Here is a 12,999-nt window from a genome sequence, read left to right on the forward strand (position 1 = left end):
GCAAAAAGCTGTCCTGGATTTGCATTCTAAAGATATACACAGAAGAGGGATTTCTATTCCAGATTTTTATTTTGAAAAATATTATACTGTTTTGAGACTACTCTCTTTTTGGTCTATTTTATTTTGACGAATCTGTTTCTTGACGATTGCCATTAATTGTTTCGATCCTGGGAACTGCATTTTGTTTACTTAACTATTGGAGAGATAAGGCTGTCTGCTCTGTTTATACTGTGATGTCACCAAGTTTGGAGTATTAACCCAATTGTTGCTGAAATAAGAAGTGGTTTTCCTATATTTTTCTTTTAAAATGGCAATTAAGAAAGTGGCTGAAAATCTGGAAATAACTATGTTTCAGAAAATAATGGATGAGATTGAGATAATGAAAATTGAATTGAGTAAAATGAAGCAGGAGATTAAAGATATAAGGGTCCCTGTGAGAGAGGTGACCCTGGAAGGGGTCCCTGTGAGAGAGGAGACCCCGGAGATTGGAACAGGGGTCCCTGTGAGAGAGGTGACCCTAGAGACTGGAATAGGGGTCCCTGTGAGAGAGGAGATCCCGGAGATTGGAACCAACGTGGAACAGGAACAAGATTTGGAGTCTATGGACTTTAGAAATAAAATCTATTGTTTGGAACTCAATGTTATCTCTGAAGAAATGAATGAAGATTCTAGAGATAAAGTTATCAATGGCATGGATAATCTTCTGGACTGGAATGATGTGATGGAGCCCAATATAGAGAAAATCTATGGAATTAACTGCAGCCATGTGACAATGGAAAAACTTTTAAGAGATGACCCAGTGTATTTTGAAAAAAAGAACAGAGATATGATTTTACAGCAGTATTTCAGCAACCTATTCAGAATGGATGGCAAGAAAATATTTGGGATAGAGGTAATCCCCATCAGACTCTTACTATATGACTATGGCTTTGACAGCAAGATTATTATGGAATACTGATAATGGAAGATTGGATATTGAAATTACTGGACTTAACAAGACTACTGAAGATGGAAGATGGAAAATGGAACTAATAGAGATAATAGAACAATGGCTACTGAAATTATTGAACCTAACAGATTCTGATGTGATGGATTAATTGAAATGTTTATTTTGACTATGGTTATGACAATAAGATTATCATAATTAGTAATGAGATGGATTAATCGATATGCTTATCTGGAAAAAAAAATTGATAGATATATTTCTTAAAGAATTGAAACCTCTCTTTGACTTTTTGTGGAAAGAATAAAGTAATGTTTATGAGATTTGATGATTAAGTAAGATAACTACTGGAGGAAAGTGATTTTATAATATGACTTAAGAGACAGGATTGTTATATATTATAGACTTATAACTGATTTGATCTTTGACAAATGGGAAGTCAATATTTTACTCTTTATTTTTTATTTTTGTTTTTTTTTTTCTTTTTTTCTTTTTGTTTAACTATTTTTGATTTTGTTTTTTGTCTTTGAATGTTTTATGATTTTGTCTTGTATGTTTTATGAAAATCTGAATAAAAATTATTGAAAAAAAAAAAATGAAACTTCAGACAGCTACTGCCAGTCAGTGTAGACAGTACTGAGCTTGATGGACCAATGTTCTGACTCAGCAGACAGCTTCCTATGCTACCATTCTATGTAGCCTTTCTTCTGTTTTTCTTTTCTAATGAACAAAATATTTTAGAGACTTGCCCTTCATGTCTAGCATGGAGGGGGCATTTGGTGCATGTCCGCTTAAAATGAAAATAAGCAAAGGTCCTCCAAAGAGCTTTACTGAGGTTCAAGTGTGGTTTGCTGTGGAGCTTGGATGGGAAAGCAGGAACAGCTGCATGTCTGTGTGTGTGGGATTAAAAGCTGAACAGCCGACCCTTCCAACATTCCACAGGTGAAAATAGGACTATGCTAGCAACACCTGTTTCACCTCTATTGATGATCATCCCCTAAAAAGACGTTACTTCTATCCCTTATATGCTTTTCTTGTAAGCTGAAGACACACCTCTCCACCCTGGCTTTTGAAACTTGAGATTTTAGGATCCTCTCTAGTTGTGAATGTAATTTGTTTTAAACTGTTTTTAATAATGTATTTTATATTATTGTGCCCCGCCCCAGGACCTTCTGGTGAAGGGTGGGTGATAAATCCAACAATAACACATTTAGTCTTCCATAGTCTGTCTTCCACTGATTTAAAAACCAAGCAGAGTGTGCTTTTAGTTTAAATGTCAACCAAGTATATAAATGTATAAAGATTTATTTATTTGGTTTAGTTTATATCCTGCCCTCCCTTCCAGAAGGAGCCCAGGGAGGCAAACAGAAACACTAAAAGCACTTAAAAACATCTTAAAAACAAAACATCTTAAAAACATATTTTTTTTAAAAAAAGCTTTAAAAACATCTTGAAAAGCAATTCCAAAACACACACAGACTGGGATAAGGTCTCTACTTAAAAGGCTTGTTGAAAGAGGAAGGTCTTTGGTAGGTGCCGAAAAGATAACAGAGATGGTGCCTGTCTAATATTTAAAGGGAGAGAATTCCACAGGGTAGGTTCCACCACACTAAAGGTCCGTTTCCTATGTTGTGCAGAACAGACCTCCTGATAAGATGGTATCTTCAGGAGGCCCCCACCTGATGAGTGCAGTGATCGATGGAGTATATAAAGGGGGAAGACAATCTTTCAAGTATCCTGGTCCCAAGCTGCATAGGGCTTTGTACACCAAAACCAGAATCTTGAACTTGGCTCAGCAGCTAATGGGCAGCCAGTGCAATTCTTTCCACAGTAAGGTGACATGTTGGCGATACCCTGCCACAGTGAGCACTTGTGCCCCTATATTTTGCACCAGCTGCAGCTTCCAGACCAACCTCAAGGGCCACCCCACATACAGCACATTACAGTAATCCAGCCTGGAGATTACAAGTGTATGGACAACAGTGGTTAAACTATCCCAGTCCAGAAACTGCCGCAGCTGTCTTACCAGCCAAAACTGGTAAAAGGCACTCCTAGGCCCTGAGGTCACCTGGGCCTCTAGTGACAGATGGATCTTGGATCACCCCAAGACTTCGAACCTGCTCTTTCAGAGGGAGTACAACCTCATCCAAAGGAGGTAATTGACAAATTATCTGAACTTGGGAACCACCAATCCACACTGCCTCCATCTTGCTAGGATTCAGACTCAGTTTATTGGCCCTCATCCAGCCCACCACCGAGTCCAGGCACTGGTCAAGCGCTTGCATGGCCTCTCCTGATTCAGATGTTACAGAGAAATACAGCTGGGTATCATCAGTGTATGGCTGACACCTTCCCAACATTTCCTGATGACTGCTCCCAAGGCTTCATGTAGATGTTAAACAGCATGGGGGACAAGATGGTATCCTGCGGCACCCCACAGCACACCTGCCAGGGGGCTGAAAGACAATCATCCAATGGTATTCTCTGAAAACTACCTTGGAGATAGGACTGGAACCACTGTAAAATAGTGCCTCCGATACCCATCTCACCAAGTTGGATACCATGACTGATAGTATCAAAAGCCACTGAGAGATCAAGTAAGAACAACAGGGTCATGTTCCCCCTATCCTCCCAATAAAGGTCATTACAGATTGGAATGTGTCAAGATAATCTGTTTCATCCAAGAGTACTTACAATTGCTGTGCCACAAACCTTTCAATCACCTTCCCTAAGAAGGGGGTATTTGCAACTGAGCGGTAGTTGTCACAAGCCAATGGGTCCAGGGAAAATGTTTTCAGGGGTGGTCAGATCGCCACCTCTTTTAGGGTGCCTGGGACCACTCCGTCCCACAAAGACACATTGACCACATCCTAGATCCACTTGGTCATACCTCCTTAGCAAAGCTTTAATAAGCCAAGAAGGGCAAGGGCTGAGATGCCATGTTTCTGGCCGCACTGTTGCAAGAACCTTGTCCACATCATCAGGCTGCATCAGTTGAAACTGATCCCAAGAAGTTGCAGCAGATGTTGCACTGGACATCTCACTGGGGAGTACAGTATATGTAGATTGGGCATCAAGATTGCTATGGAGGCAAGCAGCTTTACCCTCAAATAGGGCAAGTAGCCTTGCAAACAATTCACAGTGGGCTACATTCAAAGATACATTTGAAAAACAATGGCCATGCCATACATTAGCAACAGTTCAAAATCGACTGAAATGTAGGGATGTTGAGTGAATGAAAGGAGTCCTTTGATTCTCAAGAGTCTCTGATCTAGCAGAAGCTTCTCCTAACAAGAACAGGAGAAGTGATTTTTGCCAACTCTTCTTTCTCCATCAATGGAGGTGGATACTGCATCAAAAGACCTTCTGTGAAGAAAGGGGTGTGATTAAGTCAACCCTTATCTTTTTCAGATGGGGGGGTAGTATGCTCAAAGCTAAAGAATAGTAACTTACAATAACATTTTAAACAAAGCCGTGCTAAAAGGCAAAGGGGGGACAAAACAGGAAAAGCTAGATGTCCTGTCTCCATTTCCTCCCCTAGCTGGGGTGACAGTAGCTTGCGAGGCAGAGCAGGACTTAGATCCTTAGGAAGCTGCCTTCTACTGACCATTGGTTCATCTAGGTCAATATTGTCTACACGGACTGGCAGCAGCTCTCCAGGTTTTCAGGTAGGGTTGTCTCCCAGCCCTACCCAGAGATGCCAAGGATTGAACTTGAGACTTGCTGCATGCAAGGCAGCTGCTCTACCACTAAGTTACGGCCCTTCCCCAAACAACCCAGGAATTGACACAAAGGAAAAGGCATGAAACATCCCTCCTACAATCAAAAATCAAACGTCCTGGCAGCCAGGAGATTGGATCACAGATTGTGTCGGTCCTTCCAGTATGAAAGCGTATAAAATTACCTGCACTGAAAAAAGCCTGCTGCATGCAATTCTGTGCAAGCCCTCAGCAGGCCTCCTTGCAGAGGGAGCTGCAAACTCACGCCTTCTCCGAGGGTCAATTCTGCTGTGACCAGGAGTGACTGAATTGATGGTGTTGCACACCCTTTGCCAACCTGATGCCCTCCACATGTTTTGGACTGCAACGCCCATCAGCCCCAGTTTGGGAAGCTAACTGGAAGTTCAGGGAGAGATGCTAGAATCGTGCTGATTTCAGTCTTGTTAAAACTGCACACTTCAAGAGTTAGGCTGCAAAAGCATTAGGATTCCCCCAATTCTTTTTTTGTAATATTCAATCTGAGAAGAGGAACCGTAACTCAGTGGCAGACAGGCCCAGTTCTAGGTGTGAGGCCTTGCCTGGTGGGCTGATCAGGCGGGCATGACTGGAGCACTCTGATAATCATTGCCTGTCTGGTCCTGAGCAGAGCTGCCCTTTTTAATTTTCACAATGCCCCTGATGCAATATTGCTCAGGGGCACTGTAAGAATTCAAATTAGAAGAATTAAAATGACAGCTTCCTTAATTAAAATGACAGCTCCTGAGACTCAGCTGGTGCAGAGCCTTGGAGGGGGGAGTTAAGAGGGGCAGAGGGCAGGTGGGGTGGGTCAGTGGTGGGCCCTGCTAGGGGGCAAGAACCCCAGCAGTTGCCCAAGAATGCCTGATGGCAGAACACCTGCTTTCCATGAGGATCCAAGCCCAAACCCTGACATCTTCAGTGAAAAGGATCAGTAGTAGGTGATGTGACAGCCCAAAGAGACCCTGGAGAACTGCTGCTAGTCAGAGCAGGCAATACTGGCTAGATCAGTCTTTCCCAACTAGTGGGCCAACCAGATGTTGTTGGACCACAATTCCCATCTTTCCTGACCATTGGCAATGCTGGCTGAGGCTGATGGGAGTTGTGGTCCAACAACATCTGGTGGCCCACTAGTTGGGAAAGGCTGGTCTAGATGGACAAATAGTCTGACCTAGTGTAAGGCAGCTTCCTCTGTTCCTAAAACCAAAAAGCTGGTGGAGTATGCATGTGTGTGTAATTGCTGATTCACTTCCTGCACAAGGTTTAGTACACAGCAGCGTGTAGTTTTTGTTAAATACAAACAGCCAGCACACACCTCTAAATTTCATGGCTTCTTTTCTTTGAAAAAGACTTCATACATGTGTGCAAAGACATGTTCCTCCAGTTGTCAGCTTTAATATCAAAACCTGAAAAGAACTTGAATCTGGCTTAATATTCCATTTCCGCAGCTGGGAGAAAAGCAACATATTGCTAAATAGTAATTAGTCTCAAATGTTTTGAATAATATAAGCTGTTACAGAATGGGTAAATAGAGGTTTGTTGTCTAGAGAAGTGCCTTAACAGCATTTTCAATACAGCAATTCATGAAATTTGAAGGATCTCCCACATCCTTTTTGAAATGCCTCACTCATCTACACATGCTAACTGAAAAACACACACAAGGAGAACAAATGAAAATTAGGATACTTCCACATGACCTGCTTGTTGAATATTCATCCTGATTTGTTTGCAGGGAACCTAGACTAGCTGGTGAGCATTCATCCTGGTTTGCGTGTGGGCAGGTTGAATTACATTGTATCACAAGTGTTACCCACACTTTCCAGGGCATTATCGCAAAAAGTGTGAACTTTTGGGGAAGAGGGTTTGTTGCACAAAACCTCCTAATCTACCCTCATTGTGCCACCCGAATTTGCCAGCGTGATTGAATCCCATCCCAAAATAGACACAGTCTGGAAGCCAGTCCAATGTGTCACATGCTCTGGAATTATGTCTCAAGTTTCTCTTCATATAGTCAAAGAGTTGTGGCTCCTTGGCCCATCTTCCATTTTCATAGTGAACCAATTCCTATTTTGACTTGAAGCCTTTGGCCGGGTACACCTGCTATCAGTAGCAGAAGAGGGCAACCAGAATGATCAAGGGGATGGAGCGACTCCCTTATGAGGAAAGGTTGCAGCATTTGGGGCTTTTTAGTTTAGAGAAAAGGCGGGTCAGAGGAGACATGATAGAAGTGTATAAAATTATGCATGGCATTGAGAAAGTGGATAGAGAAAAGTTCTTCTCCCTCTCTCATAATACTAGAACTCGTGGACATTCAAAGAAGCTGAATGTTGGAAGATTCAGGACAGACAAAAGGAAGTACTTCTTTACTCAGCGCATAGTTACAATTATGGAATTTGCTCCCACAAGATGCAGTAATGGCCACCAGCTTGGATGGCTTTAAAAGATTAGACACATTCATGGAGGACAGGGCTATCAATGGCTGCTAGCCATGATGGCTGTGCTCTGCCACCCTAGTCAGAGGCAGCATGCTTCTGAAAACCAGTTGCCGGAAGCCTCAGGAGGGGAGAGTGTTCTTGCACTCAGGTCCTGCCTGCGGGCTTCCCCCAGGCACCTGGTTGGCCTCTGTGAGAACAGGATGCTGGACTAGATGGGTCACCGGCCTGATCCAGCAGGCTCTTCTTATGTTCTTAGTATTGAAAGAGGCCTCATTGACATTGAGATGGTAAACCTGCTTCAGGATTGCACCAGAGCAGACTGCAGGTGGGGGCTCATGTGACTGAACGCTTCTCCATACCAAAAAAAGTTCCTTGCATGTAGAAAATTAGCACGGCAGGGAAAACAGACTAGAATTGGGCATGTTTAGCCTGGTGAAGACTGAGGGGAGGGCATCAGAGCAGTCTTCAAATACTCAAAAGGGGCTGTCACAGAATCAGAATCGTAGATTTGGAAGGGGCCTATATAAGGCTATCGAGTCCAACTCCCTGCTCAATGCAGGAATCATATAAGGGAGTTTCAGATGAGGCCTCACACACTGAAAGCAAGCATGAGAGGGGGCTCCTTCATGGGCTAGCTCTATCCCTCTATCTCCACCATGGTCCTCTCGCGACCCCAGACATTTGGAGCCTGATTGGGCCAGAGTTACCCAGAGTGTGAAGCTCTATGTACGTACATACCCAGTCGATCACTGCGTTCTGCAGGTGAGGGCCTCCTGCAGATACCATCTTATCAGGAGGTTAATTCTGTACAATATAGGAAACGGACCTTTAGTGTGGCAGCACCTACCCTGTGGAACTCCCTCCCTTTGAATTGTGCATGGCATTGAGAAAGTGGATAGAGAAAAGTTCTTCTCCCTCTCTCATAATACTAGAACTCGTGGACATTCAAAGAACCTGAATGTTGGAAGATTCAGGACAGACAAAAGGAACTACTTCTTTACTCAGCGCATAGTTAAACTATGGAATTTGCTCCCACAAGACGCAGTAATGGCCACCAGCTTGGATAGCTTTAAAAGAAGATTAGACAAATTCATGGAGGACAGGGCTATCAATGGCTACTAGCCATGATGGCTGTGCTCTGCCACCCTAGTCAGAGGCAGCATGCTTCTGAAAACCAGTTGCCGGAAGCCTCAGGAGGGGAGAGTGTTCTTGCACTCGGGTCCTGCTTGCGGGCTTCCCCCAGGCACCTGGTTGGCCACTGTGAGAACAGGATGCTGGACTAGATGGGCCACTGGCCTGATCCAGCAGGCTCTTCTTATGTTCTTAATATTAGCCAGGCGCCATCTCTGCTATATTTCCGGCGCCTTTTGAAGACTTTTCTTTTTCAACAAGTCTTTTAAGTTGAGAGCTATCCCAGTCTGTCTCTGTGTCAGATTTGCTTAATATGTTTTTAATAATGTTTTTAACCCTTTTTTGAAGTTTTTAAAATGCTTTTAATGCTGTTTTGTCTTAATGTATTTTAAGATTTGTTTTTATGATGTTTTAAAGTGTTTTTAGTGCCTTGTTTGCCACCCTGGGCTCCTGCTGGGAGGGTGGGATACAAGTTAAATATATAAATAATAATAATACATCAGTGAGCGTACAAAGCATCTTCCAAACAGAGCGCAGGGCAGCGGAGTCACTAGCGGGAGTGCGGGGGGGTGCGGACCTCCGGTGCGCACCCTCCCAGGGGCATGGACAAGGTAGTTGGGCTTGTGTGCGTGTGCGCGCACACTCGAGGCCAGCCACCCCGTCCATGCCCCTGGGAGAGCGCGCGCCGGAGGGGCACCCAACCGGAGAAGGTCTGGGAATGCCGGCGCGCCTCCCTCGCCCCGCCCACGCTGCTCTAGGTCTCGCCCACCCGCCCGCCTCCGAGTAGGTGTTGGAGCAGCCTTGCCGGGCAACGGCGCGGAGCAGCTCTGGGTGTCACCCCCCTCATGGTGACACCCGGGTGCGGGCCGCACCCTGCGCACCCCAGTAGTGACGCCCCTGGAGCAGGGGTAGGGGTGGAGTGGGATGGGGGCTAGCCCATACAGTAGCTGCATGACTCCATTGCATTCGTCTCCACATGCTCTTGGTCCCTTCTGACTGAACACAGGAATACCAGCAGTAACTAAGGAACTTCGGGACGTGTAGCGCTCGAGAAAGTATGTTATATGTACATTAGCACACATCTCAGAAATTACAAGTCAAAAAATTCCTTTCCCCAACTGGTGCCTCCCAGATGTTTCAAGCTACAACTCCAAAGAGCCCAAGTCAGCATGGCCAATAGGTAGGGATGATGGGACTTTTAGTCCAAAACAGCTGGAGTTGGATAAGGCTGCTCCATAAGCTCTCTCTCTTACCCTCCCTCCTCCCCGCAAAAGGTGCTGCTCAGAATGCTATGTTAGAATACTTCTGATGACCTCCAGCAAATCTTACAAAATCTGGACATCCCATATTGATGGAGGGAAGTGTTGTTTAAATGTGCTTAAACATCATCTACTTATTCAGTTTTACTTCTCCCTTTATGGTAATGGGCTTGCAGTCCATTCTTCTACCCTGCCCCCCCACCCTAAAATGTATCCAACCCCCCCAACCTGATTTTCTGGCCTGACAGGTTGACCATGTTGGTCAGAAGTCAGCCATAATGTTACTGCAAATGCCAGGCAATTTGTGTTTTTGGGGGCACATCTGGTCAAGCTGAAGGAATGCCTGTGTAGCTTAATTTTCACTGACAGCCAGAAAACCATATTTTATTTTATTTTTACTTTGGTACCTCTAGGCAAGGCAGATAATTCTTACAACACTGAATCAGAAGCTGGCCAACACAAACGAATCTATCACAGCTTGTTAGGTAACGCTCTAGGAATTTCTTTTCAGGCATCTACGTATGGGGGGGAGGGGGCAACACAATCCTATTGCACTGACAGTGGCAAAGCATCCAATTCTGATTGACGGACTTGGTGCGGCAGCACATAATATCCTCACTAGTCCAGGCACAAAGCTCTCAGCAGCAGGAAGTTCAGAGATCAGCTCCTATTCAACCTTTCCCATCTCAGCTGAGATTTGTGTTCTCTGCTTCTTGACTGAGTCATCAAATTCCATGGCTTTCTATACTACCTACAGACCGCTACACAGCGATACCTCTCTGGCCTAGATTCTTCCCCACATCATCTTCACCTGTCTAACCTCATGTGTCCACCTGGACTGTCTTATCACGGTCTCAAACTGGTAATCTTTCTTTCCAAGCTTCCTCCCTCCTTAAAAATCACTCTTCATCTCCACCTAGTTCACTGTTATCCACCCCCTAGATGACCAGGCATGTACCCTTGGGTTTCGATTTCTTCCCACATTCAGTTGGTTGCCAGGCCACAACTCTTCTCCTGGTGCCACCCTGCAAGAACCCATCCATTTCTTCACGCATCGACTCAGCTAAAACACTGGCTTTTGCTCTAGTTATCTCCATGTTGCCTACTGCAACCTTCCATTATTTGCCCTTCCACCATTGTACCCCCATTCAAAATTCTGCTGCAAAAACCATTCATCCCTCTTGGTCATGTGAAACTGCTCTTCAAATACCAGCCCACTTAATACCCACCAGAAACTCCTTATTTGAAAAACTCCCAATGGCTTTGCCACCCTCTTTTAGCCCTTGTTTCTCATTGTATCTATGAAAGGTGGCCTTAGATTCTCTATCTCTACCATCCACAGCTTCCTAAAATATCTTGCTTTCTAACACGGCTCCGCCCATTCTCACTCACTGCCCACTATGTGTCTCTTCCTTTAAATCCTCCCCAATTATGGGGGGGGGGACAAGGCCTTTGGCTAACCCTTTCATTCTTATTCTCAATTGTAAAGAAACGTACATATTTGCTCACTCGGCCATTGCTATCCTCATCTCACTCTCCCCATTCATATTGCAGATCCTCAACAACAGAAGACTTCTGAATCTTTTGCTCATGCAACTGTAAAATGGCATGCCCACTGACCACATTGTTTAAATAATAATAACATTATCATCATCATCATTATTATTAATAATAATAATAATATGAATTCTTCAGCTACAGGCTTCTAATTGGCAAAATTGTCCTTTAAGATAAGGTGACAAATCTCTTACATATTGAAAAACTGTTCACAAGACTTATGGGAGCATAAAAATTGTGTGAAAACTACAAACCACGAAAACAGCAAAGTCAAGAAAACATTCAAGTTAATGGAAACAAGTCTTTATTAAGTAACTTTTAATATCAGAAAAATAAAACTCTTATAATTCTCTTTACAGCAAATATATAATATCAGTGCTTTGGCCATCATAAGTTAAAGGCCCTTTATCATAAAATATATGGTTTTTTTTTTAAACTTTACTCAAATTGAATTTATAATCCCTATGACCTCCCTACATATACATAACAAAAAGTGTAGTAAAATTAGCAAATACTAAACTATATTGAGAGCTTTGTCATTCTTGAGTCTGGTTTATAGAAATGGTACACGCACCTAATGTCTGTCAACTCCTTGGCTTATTAGTTGCCGTGTACAATGCAAGAGAATACAAAATACATGCTCTGTGAACAAGATTGTTCATATCTACAAGACTGCAGCTAAAGATTAAGGTTTCAATACTGACATTTAAACTATCCTACAAGCTTTTAGCGTTAAAGTTATGCATCTCATAATATAATAATAATTATAATATGCCATCAAGGCAACTTTTATACTGAAAAAAATCATAAAATAAAAACCGTTATCTGTAAACTTTTTTTATACGAAATGTAACCCTTTCAAGTGGAAATAAAAAATAAAGATTTCTGTATATTTACTAGTTTAATACATATTGAGAAAAAAATCTATTTGTTTCACTTGGGAAGATATTGCTCAAAAAAAAGAGAAAGAGACAGAATTAAAAAAATAAAGAAATCCATCAGAACTTCTGAGTGTTCTTTTTTCAAATGCCAGCACAGATTTGGGAACATTCTGGGGATGAAGGAGCAAGAAACATCCACAGGTTGAAATGTAAAGAAAACACAAAGGAAATGAAAGAGGAATGAAAGAAATGAAAGAGGGTGGCTTTGAAATGAGATAAACCCCTCGCTGGGCCACAGTCACAGCTGCTTTCATGAATGATACAGAGCATGGATGTGACTGCTTCCCCCCCCCTTACTAAAAATAAAATACATGCTTCACATAATGTGCAAGTTAAGGTTGAAACATAAAAATGATTCACATTGTTGAACTCTGATATTCTCTGAAATAATTAATTTAAGAACAGCTTGATCAAACTAGCCAATGGAATGTTTGCATCCTCGCTATCGGATATAAAAGGCGCAAAAACCCTACAGCTGTCCTCCCAGCCGCCACTCCCTCCACTGAAGAAGATTGGGTAGGTGGGTGGGGGAAGGGACACTTGGCAGATTGATCGGAACATGTGTGGTGTGTTGCACACATAGTGCTCCAACACACACAGAGGGTCCCCTCTCTTTCAAAAGAGTGAGCCAATCTGCACACACAACATACAAGAGTGACTCCCTTCCTTGAAATGAATGGGCAAGCCCCCTTCGAGCGCGAGAACTCCGTGCTGTCGTTGGAGCTCCTGTGTCCCTCAGCATTGATCAAGGCAAGACAGACTTTCCCATGCTCCAGCAATGGAAGACCCACACATTCCTGATTCTCTTAAGATGCCCTATTTGCATACTGGATGAGAAGGTGGTCAATTCATACTATTTTGCACCCCCCCTATTAACAGTGATCACATTAATAAAAATTACTGCTACGCTACATGTTGAATGCCAGGAAATCAATTTGTGCATCATATAATTATTTGCAACATTAGATAAGTTAAGCCTATGTTGTAAAGAGGGAAAAA

The sequence above is a fragment of the Rhineura floridana genome, chromosome 1 (genome assembly GCF_030035675.1).
Source record: "Rhineura floridana isolate rRhiFlo1 chromosome 1, rRhiFlo1.hap2, whole genome shotgun sequence".
In the NCBI taxonomy this organism is placed as follows: Eukaryota; Metazoa; Chordata; class Lepidosauria; order Squamata; family Rhineuridae; genus Rhineura; species Rhineura floridana.